Genomic DNA, 18,799 nt, shown 5'->3' with positions numbered 1-18,799 from the left:
GACAAAGTTTGAAACAAGGATCTATATATAGGAAGATAATTAGCACCTTAATTATCTTTGAAATTATAATAATTAGAAAAAATGTTTATTCAAAGATTATACATACTAGCAGGAAGAGACGGTCAATTTTTTTTATAAATGCAATTACTCTTAAAAAATATACATATGAAGATTACTTTCTGAAATTTTTATCAGTATGATTTTTTATATCAATCCTTTTTATTATTTTTCATATAGAAATATTAAAGTAAAATCATAAAAAATTAATAATTTATTGGACATTTTACTTTTATTTTAATATATTATACAAGATGTGAAATATTCGAAAATGTTATAGATATATTTCAGAAATAATTAAATGTCAATTATAATCGGACCAAAAATGAATATCATATTAGAAAAAAATTATATATGAATACATATTTTTTAAATTTATTGTCATATTCTTATTATTTAGAAAATTAAATTTTAGGTAAATTTTAATTTTAATTAAATTTTAGAAAATTAAATTTAAGTTTAAAATTGTTTAATTTCTTGAATGAATAAAGGAAATCAAACTTTAGTGTCAAACACAATATAAGATCGCTCTTTTTGCTTTACATAGACATTCATAATCATTCAGTATGGTAATCTGAATTTGCTATTTACAAAACTTTTCTCCCATTTTCACTCGAGAGGGATTTACAAATCCGAATCTTAAACGACACAAATGACGTTACGGTTCGCGCTTACGGAGCTGTATTCGACTTCTCGTGCTTAAAACCAATACTTTCGATCAATGGAACATGCTATCAGTCGTCGCTTTATTCGATCCGATAGAACGAAATGGACTCCGAAGTAACGCGAACGATATCATCAGCGAGACGAATCTTCCTTCGCTCAGCGCGTTTGGAGTCCGTCCAAAGAAAACGCTGAAACTGAAACGGTTTGCGGAAACGGGTGCGTCGAACTCGTGCACGAAAGGACTGACCTAAATCCTGCGTATCTTCTGAAGATTGAATAACGTTTTCGCTCTGATCGCACGCGAAATTTTCCTCTTTTCGATAATAATGACGCATTCGCGTGATTAAACGTTAGGTTGATTTACCCCGATTTTCATGTCGTCTTTTTCTCGTCTTATCTGAATAAGATGTCTGCTTGGAGCTTTCGCTTATGCAGAAGAAAAATGATAAAGAATAATTTCATACAAAGTACAATATTGACGTAATTTAAGAATGAAACACAATATTTCTTAACTTTTTTACGTTAACTATTTGACATCAAAGTATGATAATTATGAAATATTCTCTACAAGGAACCATAGGGAGGCTGTGTGATAAGTATCTTCGCTCATGTTAGTTTTATATAGTAAATCTCCTATGTGTGTTTGAGCCGCTCGCGAAATTGGCTCAGATATGTATCTCGAATTTCAACGCTGCAAGTTTTAAGAGTATCAAAGGACAGGATATTAAAGTCTCTTACGGAAGGATGGGGCGTGGGGGCAAGTCGCTTCACAGTGACGTAAAGTATCGTTACAGCATAGCTTCCGGTGCATCCGACCATTCCCGCCTCCCCCATCGTATTTTATACGAAGCGCGGCATTATACCCGATGTTTCGCGAGCGCGAAATGTAATCCCGTATGAATTATCTAGTTCCGGCGAATCTCCAAAGAAGGTCTAAAAAGCGCAGGAAGACAAGCGAGAACATTACCCGAATGGAATTCGTAATTATTAAAATTCTAATCATTTTCATGTCCTCGTTATCTTTACCTCGTGATTCCATTTACCTCGAGAGTTCCCGGACTATCTTGAGATTATCTCCTCTTGAAGGGTAATTGAAGATTACGAAATGACCGGGATTGAAGATAAAACTCGGACATGTGCCAACGATAATAATAAGTGTGGGAAATAGAGAGCGAAAGTAATTACTACCTCTTAACTTTTCGAGTAGAAAGGAAGGCTACATGTTGCTATGCTATACACTATCCATATAAAAATAATACTCTCTTTCCTCAATTATAATATAATATATATAAAATGCAATATAATAAACAATACTTTGTTATATCTATAAAATTGCATATAATTGTAATTATTAAAAATCTGATATTATATTATATTATATTAGTGAAAATATAACTTATTGTTAGTTGCATTTCTGAGGAATTTCAAAATACGTTTTTTTATTATAAAATGGGTTCAATATTCTTCGTCGAGATATCCGCACATCTGCGAAGTGTGTTTTTATCCGGACACAAAACGCTCGGAAACGGTTAAGGTATCTAACAGTGTTGCAGAAATCACAGCGTAATCTCGCCGATTCTCGAGTTAGGGTCATGCGCATCTTCACAGTATCGCTTAACTGCTTGCGAGTGTCGTTTTGAGCCGGAAATGGAAGATTTGCGCGGCACGAGGGTCCCGGTTCCCATCGTCGGCGATCGTGGGCGAGTCAAGCGAAGAACGAGTGAAGCCGATTCCGGACGACGTGTTTATCCCCCATACGCTAGATCAATGCAAATGTGCCGCATTTATGTGACGGAGTTCATTGCAATGACCTATCGCTATGAGCACGACGACACGTGAGTTGCATCGTTAATTTAAGTAGTAGTTGAATATACATTAGTTGAAATACGATAGTACAAAATTACAGGAATGTGAAATTCCTCAATATTGATTTAATACTTATGAAGTAATTACATTATTAATTAGAAAAAAATTGACATTCAACTAAAGCAGAGAAAATAATTAAATTAATTTTTCCCGCGATCCTTTCGTACTGAATGAATCCTTCTTTGACAATCAAACAAAGTAAATAAAATAACATTATTAAAAGTAAAAATAACATTATTAGTAATTTATTTATTTATTCAATATAGTCATGGAATTATTAATAATTAATTTATAAACATACATGTGTGTATGATGACATGGGAAAAATAAATTTATGTAAATTGCAGCATAATCTCAAATAAGAATACATGAAGTTTCAAGTATGCGAGTGTTAATAAAAGAAAAATGTCACTCTCTCAAACGAAGAATATCTTGGATTAAAAATAAGAGAATATTCCTGTATTTTTATCTGGTAGAATATAGCAGTCTCGGTTCCAAAGTTGATTAGAATTCTGCAAATCCCGATAATCCGATGCAAAACGATATGAATGTTCGGATTTAGATTTTTTTGGTCTGTTAATATCTAAATGAAAAGTTACAGTTTTAATTCACGCAGTGCACAAAATGCGAACGTTATTCCACGACGAGGTGAGAGTATAATTTCGATCATATCGAGCAAAGGAAATTCCGCCTGTCATGTGTATGGCAGACAACGAGAAAGATGCAAAATAAATTACAAGAAATGACATCTTATCTCTCATTTATCATGACATTTATTTCTCATTATTTTTGACTTGATCCATAGCATATTTCATGAAGTACATAATGAAAAGTACATAATGAATTTTATTAAATTGTGACAAATGTAATTATATTTAATTAAGCGATATCTTCTAAAGATTCACCAGCTTGCATTTTAATGAAAAGAAGTTTTATTTTATGAATTTATTTATATTTCAATTTTATTACTATGTTACGTACTGTTATTATCATTTTTATAACTTGCGATTAAAAAGTAAAACATGACTTCTCCGACAATTTTAATTTATTTATAACTGGCATACACATAAATAAACCGCCTGCTGAATTCTTTGATGACGCGTGATTTATATGGACAGCGGTTGTAACGCAAACGATTCCGGGAAAATAATTTCAAGACAACAATGGGGGGAAATTCCGCGGTTCACGTCGATGGTGGCAACATTCAAGACGAGAAGCATACGCGTAGCATCCGCGTGTGTGGCCGCCGAAAACACGAGTACGCAATTATGCGACCGCGTTAAGTCTCGAGACGCTTCAACGGAGACAAGACTGGCTGGCATGGCGGTTGTACAGTCGGCGAATGCGAAGTCGTTGTCGTTTATGCCGTGACAGTTTCGAGTCATTAGGAAACCTCGCAGCAAGGCGCGCACAATGCGACTGCACAATAAGATATAGGGAGCTTCACAAATCCTGTCCCTCGATAATGCGACTTTTTGAATTTTTTCTTGTCCATAATTTGAACCACATATGTTGTTTAATTTTTCCGTATTTAAACATCACGATAATTAAAAATCTCGCGGTAAAAAATTCAATTAAAATTCAAGGAAGAAAATTTTGAGATATTTATCATATTGTATAAACAATTATTTGACACAAAACACATTATTGGTAAATTGTTTGATTTCTGCGATATCTGTGGTTCAGATAAGATAAAATTCCGCTTTATTTCGGCGTAATTTTCATTCTCGTCTTGTGGGAATAAAAATTATTACATAATACCTTTTATTAAATCATTTTAAAATTATATACGCTTGTACTAAATAATTTAAAAGTCTAAACATCTATATGACTAGAGAAAAACATGATTATGAAAATGAGAGGATCAATTTTTTTCTGTCTACACCGCGTGATTTATTGCATAGCTGTCGGATAAGATTTGTTATCGACACGTCGAACTATCAATTAACATTTAATACGATACGTCGGCGATAATCGAGGCGCGATACCACGTTCGCGACGCAGCACTTTATTCATCTCATCGCGTTAGCGACGAAGGGAGAGGACGCAGCTCCTGCTTTGAAAGCAAGAAACTTGATCGTAATTCGACGGGAACGCCGTAAAGGGATCCTCGTTATTGTCGAGCATCTTCTGGCTGATCGAATGAGAGCGAAGTAACGTCATCGGCGTGGCGGGAAGATCGCCCAAGAATGGCAGTCCCATTTCAACGACACGAATCGTTCATAAGGATCTCCGGGGTGAACCCCCGACAGGAGCGGGTTTCTCGTGCCACTTAAGGGTCGAACACGGCCGGGATTTGCAGGGGGTACGCCGAGTCCTGAAAGCTACGCAAAAGCTCCGCGGAGAGCGAAGATTGCATTTAAGATACTCGACTCGGTATTTATAGACTTCTAAGGAATCAACAAGGAGCCCCCCCGGTCCCGAACAGGATCGATCACCGTCATTACGCGAACACATCGTAGAACCTTCGCCCCATTACCCGTCCGCTCTCCTGAAAATCGTGATTCACTGTGTCGGAGCAAATAGATCGCGAAAAAAATGTTGAGGAAGGATATGCGCGCGTTTTATTGAGCTGGAAATCTTTTATTAAGGAATATGACTTGCGAAAGAAATATTATAATTTTAAATATTTCTTAACAGAGAAATAAGATTGAAGTTGCTCCATCTTTTTATACTTACAATTAAAAATTTATGAGTCACATACAAAAGAAAGATATTCAAGTATAATCAATACAATCATTTCAAGAGAGAAACGATTAATCAAAATAATTTTTTTAATGAAAATTAGGAGATGATATTGGTATTACTTTTCTTACATAAAACTATATAATTTTTTTATATAAATTGGTTATAGTCCTTCTGTATATAAAAATAATTATAATTTGAAAAACAATTAATGAGCTAATTTCATAATTTATTTTAACATAAAATATGAAATATCTCATAAAATATTCACTTTTCAATAACTTATGTTAATTAGCGTATAGAGAATAATGAGGAGAATTAATCAATGTATAAACTGCATAATTGATTGGAAAAAAATATGTAATCAAGTCGTGCAAATATAATGCTGCACTTGTATAAAGATAAAATTGTTAATCGAACCTTTATTATTCTCTAAAAAATTTAGCGAATATTTATTTGAATAATTAGAGTTTTAAAAATAATTCAGATGCTAATTGTATTTTATTGATTTCGAGAGTTTCAACGTGTGTATCTTGAAATCCATGTCTATATTTATGTTGACCTGGAAATCAAGAGCTTCATTACTCTAATTACATTATCCTGCGTTATTATATGTTCGATCACGCGAGTGTCGGATACCCTATCGGCAAATTTGTGTTCGAATAATAGTATGTTTTGGCTGCGCTTGTTGAGTACAGCGCGCCTCACGCAAATAATGCTCTATACATCTCATTTGTGTCATTCGAGATAATGCACGAAGCAAAAGGATAATATTTCCAAGTATAATCAAAATGATACACCGTTAGAGATGTCTGAATGCCGAGATGATAAAAAGCTTTTCTCTAAACTGTCAATATTTCATAAAGGAAAAACAATTAATAAACTTGTATTTATATCATTATGTTTGAAATTTTATATTATACCTTGAAATGGATTATTAAAAATGTCTGTTTAAAATGTAATTATTTTAAATGCTCTTTTTTAATCTAATTATAAAATATATATCAATATATATGCGATTTTACATCCAACTAGAAATACCGTATAATTTGAGAAAGCGGAAAAAAGTATTACTAAAAAATTAAAAAAAATTTTTAGCTGATATATTTTGACCTATATTGAATTAACTTTTCCTCACGAGATTTAAGATATATATGTTGGTTGATTAGTAAATTTATTTTATATCGGTATAAGTGAAATTGAAAAAGGGATAAAAATAAGAGTTGTACGAATATAGAGTTTTGTAACTTTTCTTTTCAAGCAAAAAAAGAGCGTAACTAACAATAAGTTTTATTCCAATTACTTTTCTTGATATTGTATCTGCATATTCTTTATATTCTCGATTTTGTGCGACGGTGAAATCACATATGCATATATGAATCAAATAATATGACGATAAATTGACTCAAGCCTGACAGAAGCCTCGGGAAGAATCCTTAAGAACCTGTTGTCGCATTTCCAGCGATAAAATCATCCCTTTTTCCCTTTTCTCTCGTATTGGGGCGGATTGCCCGAGGGTAGAAAGACCGCGAGGCGCGATAGTCGACGACTCCTTCAGGGAGCACCAACACCTAAATTAACCGTGGAATCCCGGGATGTGCTGCGGCGGCAACTTGCGGTGTGACGCCTGGAGCTAGTATGTATGTTCCCCAACTCTCTCGCAAATTGGGGAATCAGAACTCTTCTAGTCCGACTCTCTCGCGTCTTCCTGAATGTCAGAAGGGATGGGGGAGAGGAGAGTAGGTGAAATTTCCGCGAGTAGGAGGAAGCTTGACGCGTTTACGCCACGGGAGACCGGCTCGACGAGACCATCTAGTGGACAGTACACAAACAAGGACAATTAATGTCTGATGATGTACACTGTTCTCCGCGCTCTGGCCTTGCTAGTTGGCTGAAATGTAAATTACATTGTTTGCAATTTCGATGTCTTGTAATTGTTTGATGAAAAACAACAATCTATTGCACTTTATGCACTGCATATCGTATGATTGTTTTGAAAGTAAAGAATAAATTATAAATTTTTCATAGTTTTCTCTAAAGATATTCATAATTCAATTTGTCATTTTAACAGATACTTTTATATATCATTTCAATCATATTTAAAACATTTATTTATTTACAAATTAAAAATTTATTTGTAAATGTTAAGTTTTAAAAATCTTTTTAAATTAAGTATATATTTTTATATTAAAATTAAATATACACTGAGAAAAAGAGTTGTTAACCTGACTAAACCGTTCAATTAAATTATTATTTTTCTAATTGAAATATGCAAATTTTAATTGAATAAGTTAAATAGATAGGATGTTACATTTAATATTTATTATTTAAGTATTTAAATATTTCAATTAAAAAAATAATGATTTAGTTGAACCTAAAATAATGGTTTAGCCAAGTTAACAACTTTTTTCTTCTGAGTGTATATATTTATATTTATATTATATTTATATAATATAATATTTATATTATATTTATATAATATAATATTTATATTATATGTTACATATGTTTTAATGTTTTTAAAAATTTTTTTCAATTAGTTTAGTTTTTCTTTAATAAATAAATTAATACCATTATATAAAACAGAGCCAACAAAGGCTAGAACGACGTACATGCATTAGCTATAATAGAGCTCTCGACTTTGTCATTCTCGTCGTAACATTCAGCGCAACTTTAGGTAAGGAATAATAGATCGGATGAAGTACAAAGAACGCGGGATTGATTGAATCGTAAGAAGTAGCCGTAATGCTTAATAACGTATCAGGATGAATGGGGGTTGTATCGGGAATCAAAATGGAACGATGTCGAAGGGAAAGTATAAAGGGGAGAAAAAAAGAACGCGCGAGTGTTGGTGGAGGCACTCTGTATCTTTCGATTCGGAGAGCTCTCTCCTCGATTTGAAGAAATGGGAATCCAATTTGGAAGCTCGGATAGGAGACGAATCTCGTCAGGGGACACTAAACACCCCATTGTCGGGGAAGCGACTGGGTGGTACTTAAACCCGCCAACCGTCACTCCCTACCTTTTTTTCCCTCATCATCCCTCTTCAAACTATTCGCGTCGCTACCTCAACGTGCGTGTATTTATCTGTGCGCTACGGGAAACAAACCAAGAGAAAGGAATGAAAAAACGGGGAATGAGAAGACCAGAAAGCTCCTCTTGTACCTTCGCACGGAAAAGAGCTTTACTGTGGAATCGTCGTCTCGCGCCGTTAAGCGCGCGAGGGTGGAAGAAGAAGCGGCCACGAAGAATGTTCTCTAGAATTTGTAAAGGGTGTCTAAAAATTATTCAGCGAGATGAATTTTTTGAATGAAACCATAAAAAATTTTGCCAAAATTTTGTTTTATTAATGTTTGCTTAATATATAATTTATCCTTTTCATTTTCCCGCTTTGTTTTAATAATAGAAATAGAAATCTCTCTCTCTCTCTCTCTCTCTCTCTCGCTTCACAAACTTTTATAGAAAATTATAAAAATATTTAATTTGTCAATTTTTCGTGAATAAAAATTCATAACAGAAAATAGTTGATAAAATCTTATGCTGTGATCAATTTTAAATTTAATTTAATTTAACAAAGCTGTATATTTTTCTTGTAAAACTTTGTAAAGAAAGTGGATGAAGACATGAACATGGATGAAGTACGAGCGAAAAAATAAAAAAAGAACGCGACCGCCCGTCATTTGCATTCAAGCGTCAAGTTTTCCTAAACGGACTCCATGCACAAACAGAGCTTGCAAGACTCTTTGTTCTAAAACCGTGGATTTATGCGCACTTCACGTTCCGTATGGGATTTATTCTCTCCATCTTATACGCACAGCTGGACACTGTAAAAATATACGTGCAGGCTTGTAAAGGCAGTAGAAAAAAGATTGTTTGAAAGATGTGGTAAAAGGAGTTTACGTTACAAGTTTGTGAAATACATTTATAGAACTATAAAAAACGATGTAAATAACTAACAAAAAAATAAGAATGTCAAAAATGGAAAGAGTGAGTGTCTACAAAAATTTCGGTATTCACATGATTGCAAAAATCGATAAGATGTGTAAAGACGATGGCACAATTGGACGAGTTAATCTCTTGATTTTCACAAAATTATCTCTACGTAATTTCGATGGTAAAACGCGAGTGTATCGAGCGTGCAGGAATTTCTACGACGAAGGTTTTACGTCGCGAAGGATTTTACAGGGATTCCTTCAACTCGTAAAGACAAATTAGGCGATACGATTTTCCGTCGCACTTCATTGCACGCAATAGCGACATTTTCTCGGAGAAAAATACTGCAAGGTACTGATTTCGAGGATATGGATGCGATATATCGTTGGCTTAACAGTGGCGAAACTTTTTAGACAGTAACATCAATAGTAGCACATTACAATTAATTAATAAAAATTATTGTCCTTTCAGAGTTATTGTATATTCATATATTTCAAGAACATACAATTTTCAAGAAAATATGATTCTTTTAATATTTACTCCTACGTAATGTTTCCTTATCTAAACGATAAAATTAAAAGAAATGTAATCTGTCAAACGAATAAATCGAATTTTCGCGATATTCGAAAAAGATCAAATTAATCTCCGTCATTTGCAGATCGTCCGAGGTAAACAAATAGAGGGCGAGGCATTTAGCCGCGTGTGCGGTTGATCGGAGCGGATTCGTAAAGTATCACTCGATGTCGGAAAACTATCGACGAGGGAAAATAATAACGAATAGCCGGAATGGTGATGAGGGGGAGGGGATTACGCGCCAAACCGCGCGCGATAAATCGCGCGACGACGACAATTCGCGCCGAGTTGCACGCGCGCATCATCGAGCACGATAGGAAGCAATAAACGACGCGCGGATGTGCACCCCGTCTCGTAATTAGTTTTTCCAACGAATTAACCGCATCGCGTCGCACGCGCGCGCGCGCATTCATCAGAGCGAACGGCGGTCTGGTTCCGTCCGCGGAATTGATGTTTCGCTCGAATCGAAATCGCGGATCGGCCGACTCTTCCGCGCTGGACGAATTAATGAATTTAATCTAGTTATTTCGCCACGACACCCGCGAGTTCAGAAATTGCGATCTTTTTATCGATTCAAATGCCGATTGGTTTCTTTAATCTTGCCAGATGCTTTTTAATTTCCGGTTACATATCTGATAATAATAAAGTATAAAATCAAAACAATTACACGCGCTTGTCTATAAATTTTCGCTTTTTTTTTCTTTTAAAGAGGAAGAGCTTAATCTACTCGTTGTACATCGAAAGAAATAGGAATCGCTTTAAAACCCGTCTCGCAAAATCCTAGCTGAAAAAACGTCAAACGCGGTCGCGCGGATAAATCTCCCGCGCGCGTTATGCGACATGCGAGGCCGGAAATTCTCGGGGTTGGAATTTCGACACTCGTCACACCAATTACAAACAGTTTAAGCCACGCGCGCGTATATACGATATCGCGTTACATCCGACCCGTACTCGGGGCGATATTTCTGTTTATCGTAAACAAACAGTCGTGTCCCTCGCCATTTGTTTCGCGCGATCGCGAAACGCTCGAATCTCGTAATCCCGTCCGCGTTAAATTTGCCGAATGACAAGGAAATAAAAAAAATAAATAAAAAAAAAGAGCGAAAGAGCATCCTCCGACGCGTTCGGATATTGTGTGAACGCACCCTCTGTTTGTATATATATATATAGATAACGACACGCTTCTCTTTGTCTACGAAATCCGCGCGTTGACGTGCGGGCGGCGTTTGCGCGTTTATTTGCAGGCGGAATCGCTCGATGCAGTTTCCTCGCGTGATCGTGTGCGTAACAATGCACGTTCGTGCATACGCACGATGTGCGCGGTGTTCGCCGGTGGACAAACTCGCGTGTGCATACACCAGGATATCCCGTCTGCATCCTTTCAAATCAAGCGCGTCCTCTCAATCGCGGTATCTTTGACAAATTTCAAATCGATTTCCGTCAGCGGATACTTGATATAAAGCTTAGTAGTAAGCTTGTTTTAAATATAAACTTTTGACATTAAATATCGACGGAGTTGTAGTCCCGCTGAATTAAATTTCAAAAATCGCGAAAGCTTCTTTCCTTCCATTCGTATTTTCCTGCGCGATGCTGCGAGATGTTTGTAGAATAAAATAAAACGTAACCGTGAAGAGGAGAGTGGGAAGGAGAGGTACCGAGTAAAGAGAAATATATCTTGAATAAATCTGAAGAATTTCAATACGTTTTTAAGGAAGGAGATATCGCAAAATATTTTCGAGGAACACAAATGCGTTTTACAGGGCGCGTTTCTTTTTTGCATACGTTTTTTGCGTGATAGAGATTTAAGCATAAATTATCTTTGAGCAAAAGTACATCCATCCGGCATTTTCGTTTCATCGGCTTAAGTGCATAAGCACGGTCTACGTGTATACTGTACGCGCCCGTCTATGTGTGTACGAGCATATTTCCCGTTGAATCTCTCTCTATAGCGAAACTGCAACGCTGGCGGGCTAATCGACGTGCATTGCCGAACGCCAACACGGTTTTCACATGCGACTGCAGCTGGGTGCATCTCACATCTCACAACGTGCGACGATTCGAGAGAGGCTTCAATCGAATTTCCGTCTCGTTTCTCATCTTGCCGTTTCGATGATCCGTACAGTTGCGGATCGTTGGCAGACTTTCGCGTGTAATAGTGACAGAGTATTGATGCACCTCCTCTTCCTCTCGTTTCTCTTATCGAATAAAGAATTGTTTTCAAATCAACGATTTTGAACAATTTTCGTGTAATTGCATCGAATGGTATTTTTAGCCCGAGTTATTTTGCGTATTCTCTCTTTCGCGTTTGATTGCTACATCTTGTTATAGTTTCTCTAATTAAGCATTTAAAAATACTTCATAATATGTCTGAAATTCTCTTGACTGATTTAATACGATTATGATATATAAATTATGAATTCAGTTTTTCTCTTAGACCAACTGCAATAATGTAATAATTTTTCAATAATAGAAAGAACTAATAATTGAAATTTTTCAAATACGTGAGAAATATACGTTCGTTTAATAATCATCGTTAAATCATAAAAAAAAGACTAGCTATTAACTTTTTCATTGTGAACTCATGCTGTTCCATCCATTCAAAAGCTTTCAATTATTTCACTTGACACATTACATTGATCGTGCTTTTTACTGTGAGAGGGCTTTTTATTCACTTCGAGAGAAAGAGAGATTTTTTTTGGATAGATATAACCAACACGTGAAAATATATCAGTTTGCTAAATTTTTCCACTGCAATAAAATCACTATTAATAGAGCCGGAAGGACATCGATGGTTGCCTCCCCGCCTCCCTCTATCGCGGCAGAATTCAATGTCCCGAGGGTTTTCCCGTTCGCAGTCGTTGCATTTGACAAAAATCGAGCTCGCCGCGACTTGATGTTCGAACTCCGCCCGAGGCGAACTCGAGCTCGAAACTCGGTCGATTTTCCGCATCTTCGTTTTCGTGCAAGAAAAAAAAATATCGAGACTAATTCCAATGCAGCGCGCTAAAAGATTTTTAAAAAATGAAGAAAATTGTTCCCGATAGAAAGGTTTAAATACGTATAAGTTTTTGGCAAATAGAGTTTTTAGATTTTAAATTCTAATCGACAAGCTTTGGTCGAAAACACGGAGCATCTATGACATATCGCGGCAAAAATAATGTTGGCGTTTCTCGCGAATGAAAAAAAAAAAGAACATGGTGAATTTTTGTTTGTTCAATTACAAGAAATTTTACAATATAATTACTAATGAAATATCTGTATCGAAAATTTATAGCGTCATTAAATTTGTAAACGATTGTTTTTCACGTTGGAACGATAATGAATTCGAAACGTTATATCTGATTGCGTTTTTCGCCCGCAATGCGATATGAATGATGAAAATCGTTTCCCGCGGCAATCGAGACAATTAAAACGCGGCGCATTTTCGGTCGGACGATAATCAATTACATTGCACGCGAAACAAAATATGGTAGACGCTGTAATCATCGAGCGAAATCGACCTCCCTCCCCCGCTTCCCCCGTTGATATCTTGATTGGACAGGTATGCGCGCGGAATTGCTTTCATAAAGTGGATCCCGATGCGGTGTGCGGTACAATACAAACGCGACACGTACGACGAGCTCGCGGCTCATTGTCATCGGCATAACGATGACGATATTCGCGTTCATGCATTAGATTGATTACGCGTCGATGATGGGATGCACCGTCATATCAATTCCCGCCACCTTTGCGTATAATTTGCGCCCGTGATTCTACCGGCTGTCCCCTGTTCAACGTGAAACTCCACCACCAAATTGAATCGACGCGCGATCGATTGATGAAAACCCTCGAAGGGAAATTTCACGAAATTTGCAGGTGAATTCTATAATTCCTTCTGTTAAGAAAATCGCTCCGAACTGGAACAATCGATTGTGCTTCGCATCGATATGAAAATAGGCAGATCGCGTCGTTGCTGCTCGATACGTATTATGCTGATTGAGACTCGGATGATATCATATTTATCGGAGCTGGGGGCAAGCGCGAGGGGAAGGGGACGGAAACCGGTAAAACAAATGGAAGAGCGTGTCCGCAGATGCGCGCGACTCTGTAAATCAGTTCTTGCAGCGGAGAAACGCGACGCAGCTGCGCTCGCGTTAACGGCCCGACCAACGGTTTTCCATCAGCCGCGTTTTTATATTAATTACTTCGCCATTCGATTCCGCGGAGACGGGGGGGAGGGAGGTGGGCGACTTCGATGTGGACGGCTCGGAAAACCGTTCTCGCCCGGAAGCGCGTTCGCGCAACGGAAACGGAATAGTCCGAATGGACATTTTTATGCCTCGTCGGTTCATTCTCTCGTTTCGCGAGTTTTCGTTCAGAAACGTTTGCCTGAAACCGTTCATGCGCGGCGACGTTCAAACGGATAAATTTGGCTTTCGCGAAATACAGGATTTTTCGCTTCGCCTCGCGACCTTGCATTTCTGCGCTTATATGTATTTGTGCGCGTACGAAATTATTCGCGTCATATTAAGGCTGTGTTCCGATATTCTGCCAATACTGAAAATCTATAGTTCACGTCACACATAGATTTTCATTGTCCTGGCAGTTTATATCGGAACGCAGCTTAAATCAATACGATTGATCTGAATTAACTTGGAACGGGATTCGCAATTTATTTAATTTCTATTTTTGCTCGTTAACCAATAGGTCAAGAGGTATTAAAATTTCTGACTTCCAATGAATTTTCCGCGCTTTTCCCAAATAATGATGTTTATATATTTATCAAAATCGAAATATTTATATATTTTTTTACTTTATATTCTATTAAATTGTACTTATCTTTACCTTTTTAGATAAAAGCACATATAATCTTTAAGAGTTAATAATTTTGAAACAAATAAATTTTTAAGAGATATAAAGATAATCTTATCTTTTTTCTTCATTTTATTTCATCATTTAGTTAATATAAATAATTCTAAACATAAATTTTATAAACGAAACAATATGATATTTTGATATAAACATATTAATTTATCTTTCGAAATGATAAACTTTAGATATCAAAATAATTAAAATATATAAGAAATATATACAGATATTAATATAATAAAATATAAAATACCTAGTTCTTTGACGAATTTGTAATCAACCTTTTTTGTAAAGAAAGTATGAGAATTTTATTTAAAATTGATAAAATATATGTATATAAAATAGTGGATTTGACATGAGATACGATTATAACGTTTGCTATAATTATTCTTCACGAGTTTCGAGATTAAAATGTACGAAAGATACGATGGCGGAAAGTTCAAGCTCTCGACTCGGCCCATCGCGCTCCGGCAAAGTCGAAATTTAAAGTCTCCGAAGGTTTCCCTCTCCTCGTTCTTTTTCCCCCGATGCTGCAAAGCTGGGATTAAATTCGAACAAAGAGGATTTCCCGCCGGCTTTACCTTCCGTGCCAACTTTACTCGACTGTGCGAAAAACTTTGCGAAAAATGATCCGATGGGCGTCTCTTTTTTCCGATCAATCAAGCCGTTAGAAAAACATAATTTTCGTGTAGCGCGAATCACATAAAAATCATTGCTATAATGATATGATTTTAAAAGACACACAAAGGAGATAAGAATACGAAGTATTTTTAAATTTAAAAAATATTTTATATTTTTTTTATTATAATCTTAGGCATACTTGATGTATGTCAAAAATATGGAACATATATAACAAATTTTAATTAAATTACATATTCCATTAATTAATGCTTGGTAGTAGCTTCTTTTAACTCTTGTGCGGAATTTCTATTTACTTTTTCATTTTTTTTAAAATTATTTTGCTAAATTTATGCATTTTGTCTTATTTAGAAGTCAATAATCTATTCAGTATGAATTACAATTTTTATAAATTAGCATTAAAATCTCCGTACATATTGATAAATAAAAAAATAAATCATCTGGAATGTGCGTTATACTTATTTAATGTCAAAGATTAATGTACTTGAAGGATATAGGAAAAGATAAACGTAAGTTTTGATTTGACACTCGCCGGATTGGAAAAGTCTATCTTAGAAAGTCAGAAAATTTTCAAGAGGTATTAAAATTTCAGGCTTCCAATGAGTTTTCCGCGTTTTTCCTAAGGTAGAACTCGGCGCGGCAAGAGTCTTTTTCTGCAAAGAAAAGTCTCCCATCCCTATCCATGGGTTCTTATGCAGTGAACTTTTGCGGAGCAACGAAGATGTCAGTTGCAGGTGATATTCTGGTTTCCGTTAGAGGAATGTTCGCGTGATCGAAAAACGATATCGATTCATGGCTTCAATATACTAGGAACGTCCACATCGGGTTTGTTTTTATCGCGTCATTCTTTGACAAATATGGAAAAATATTTATACATAATATTAGAAAATAGTCATTCTCTTATATGTCGCAAAATTTATATTTAATTATTATTTATTTAATATTAAATTATTATATTAATATTATTATGTTTATATTAATATTAAATTTATATTTTTTATATTTTATTATACTTACTTGAAACTGCAAAAAATAAAAAAAAATACACTTTTAAATTTCTTAAATTAATATTTTTTCGAAAATATTTTTCAAAAACATCTAAAGAAATCTAAATTATTGTAGATTATACTATTAAGCAACAATAGTGTAGATATATAAATTTGAACGAAAAAAAAGGAAAGCAGAGAGAACACAAGAGATAACGGTAAAAGAATTTAAGCGGCACAAGTGATTCTTGAGACTCCACGAAGCTCGCTACGACCATCAAGCAGACGCATGGCTTCCACTCACATGCGATCGTTATTCGAGAGCTAAGAGGATCTCGAACAATCTCGAAAGGGTAGGTGCGAAGAGCTGCTTGTGCGTGAGCTTCAGGGGTTAAAGTAGACCCGTAAAGGGTGCGAAACTATGCATACGAACGCGAAGAAACCCTTTAAATTCGCTCTCGGTGTCAACACAAAAAAGAATATATCTAAAAATATATTTAAAAATAAAGACTTAATAAAAATGTATTATTTTTCAATTTTGTTTCATTAATTAAAATTGTAATTATTCAATTTTAATTTATTCAATTTTTCATGCGATTTATATTTAGCATTTTAAAATTTAAAAATGTTGAAATTTCTTGTAAAATATGATAATTTTTAAATTCTTTTATTTTGTGTATTTTAATGAAAAAGGAAAGACTATTTTTTAAATCAACCGGGAAGTATTTGTTATTAAAATTAAAATCTTGAATTATATAGGACAACATACATATAAATGTTTAAATCTAAGCGATCTAGGATTAAATAAATTTCAATTTAGATTCAGGACATCTCATTTTAATTCGACAAATGACGACTGTGGTTTATGAGCGACATGCAAATTTCCATTGTGGATATCGTCGTCCCCGCGTTATCCTTCGAAAAAAAATGCTAGATCAAATGTGGTCCGCGTTGTCCGGTTAGAAAAAAGGAATTATGAGCGTTCGACTTAAATGCTCATCTGAAATTCGTGTACATCGAATAGCGTCGTAGCGTTTGCGTAGAGTAAGACTGGACACGGCACGTATATCCGGTATACGTAATGGTTACTGGCACATAAATTATTAATGAGTACACACGCCTATACGATAAAAGCTACGGCTACAGGCAGCGGCTGCATCTAGTTGCGACTCTTATATACACGTAGCGTGACGCCGTTCTTCGCGAGACACTCGTATGCAAAATAATTTAGGCCGCAAGTTCTCTTCGGGAGAGTATTTCAATTAACATGACGTGCAACATTTTAAAAATCAAGAGAGAATTATAGGGAACTACTTTCATGTAAATCTGATGAATAAATCTGATTTATAATTAAGCATTCAAAAGCACACGTTTTCCCAAGTCGTAAACAATTCAAATATATACTTTCATTAATACAGGTGTCGATATTGTGTTTACTGCAGCATCATAAATATTTCGTTATTTTATTGTATTTTCTACTTTCACTTAAACGCAATTTTTCTCGGATCCACTCTTTTTTTTTCTATATCCCCAGTTTCCTTAAAATTACTGTTAAAACTACTGTTAAAATTATTGGCATTTTATTCGAATATAAGAAAATATTAAATTTAATTTACTAAAAGTAATATTCTCGGATTTCAAAAAAATATATAATTTTTTTGCTATAATATATTAACATAAAATCTTGTTAAAATCTGTTTTACAAATGATTCTCATGACACAAACACATCCTCATCGCATTCCTTTCCCGAGGGAAATCTTCAGAGTCCTATTTCTCACTCTTACCACGGAGACACTCGGTTTTCTTCGCGTAAAAATCATCCAATTATGCCCGCGATTATGCTCGCTTCTCGTTCCTACCACCAAATGACGACATATTTCATCGCCATAGGCGCACTTGATTGACATTTATCGGCTGCATCGTCTCGGTGGCGTTCAATTAGCGAGACGATAATCCGCGATTCTCTCGCTCCCGTGTAATTATGTAAATAACGCGCGGAATCAGACGTCTCGGTAAGATTTCCTTCGGCGACGCGGCATGCGGTATAATTATCATAATTATTTAGCCGCCGCGCGATGTCAAGCAAACACTCGAGAGTGTATACCGAGTGGCGAAAAACGAGGAGTCGGATAAGTGCCGACGACGGACAAGAGACGAAGGTACCGTAAGGGGAAAAAAAAGAATCGAAAGCTCGCTCTAAAAATATCGCGCCGCGGGAAAATTATTGTCCACCGTCATTCCGCGATTCCGCGGCACCGGCTACGTCGACGACTAAATATATCAGGCTTCGTGGGTATAAATATTTGTAAAATAGCGTCGGCAGATGTGTGGCCAACTTTAGTTACATACGACGATACGGATTCCCCGGCTCGACGTTCGTAGTCGACTCAAAAAGGGAGAGGGACACCCTTTTACACGTATTTTATTAAGCGGCATCTAAGTTGGCATCGCGTGTTGCTTAATATGCAAATACGTAGAACAATTATTACCACGTGGAAACGAGGAATCAGTGTCGCGTAGACTTGCAAGAATACTTTGTATCTTC

General features: G+C 35.7%; 1 protein-coding gene and 2 long non-coding RNA genes across 8 annotated transcripts in view; 2 read left to right on the top strand and 1 right to left on the bottom strand.

The window, feature by feature from the left end:
- Positions 1-18,799, top strand: part of LOC145965985 (uncharacterized) — a 232,990-nt gene that overhangs the window by 7,810 nt on the left and 206,381 nt on the right. The gene's annotated exons all lie outside the window — the stretch shown is intronic.
- Positions 1-18,799, bottom strand: part of Pxb (putative Hedgehog signaling attenuator pxb) — a 377,459-nt gene that overhangs the window by 336,919 nt on the left and 21,741 nt on the right. The gene's annotated exons all lie outside the window — the stretch shown is intronic.
- On the top strand, positions 8,978-10,867 carry LOC145967104 (uncharacterized). The gene is made up of 3 exons (XR_014437302.1): positions 8,978-9,558; positions 9,679-9,792; positions 9,866-10,867. It is a non-coding gene; the product is annotated as an uncharacterized LOC145967104 (long non-coding RNA).

Source organism: Camponotus vicinus, unplaced genomic scaffold (genome assembly GCF_025532165.1).
Source record: "Camponotus vicinus isolate PSW18456_S1 unplaced genomic scaffold, iyCamVici1.0 SCAF_2, whole genome shotgun sequence".
NCBI lineage: Eukaryota > Metazoa > Arthropoda > Insecta > Hymenoptera > Formicidae > Camponotus > Camponotus vicinus.
This window is presented reverse-complemented; position numbering and strand designations above follow the sequence as displayed.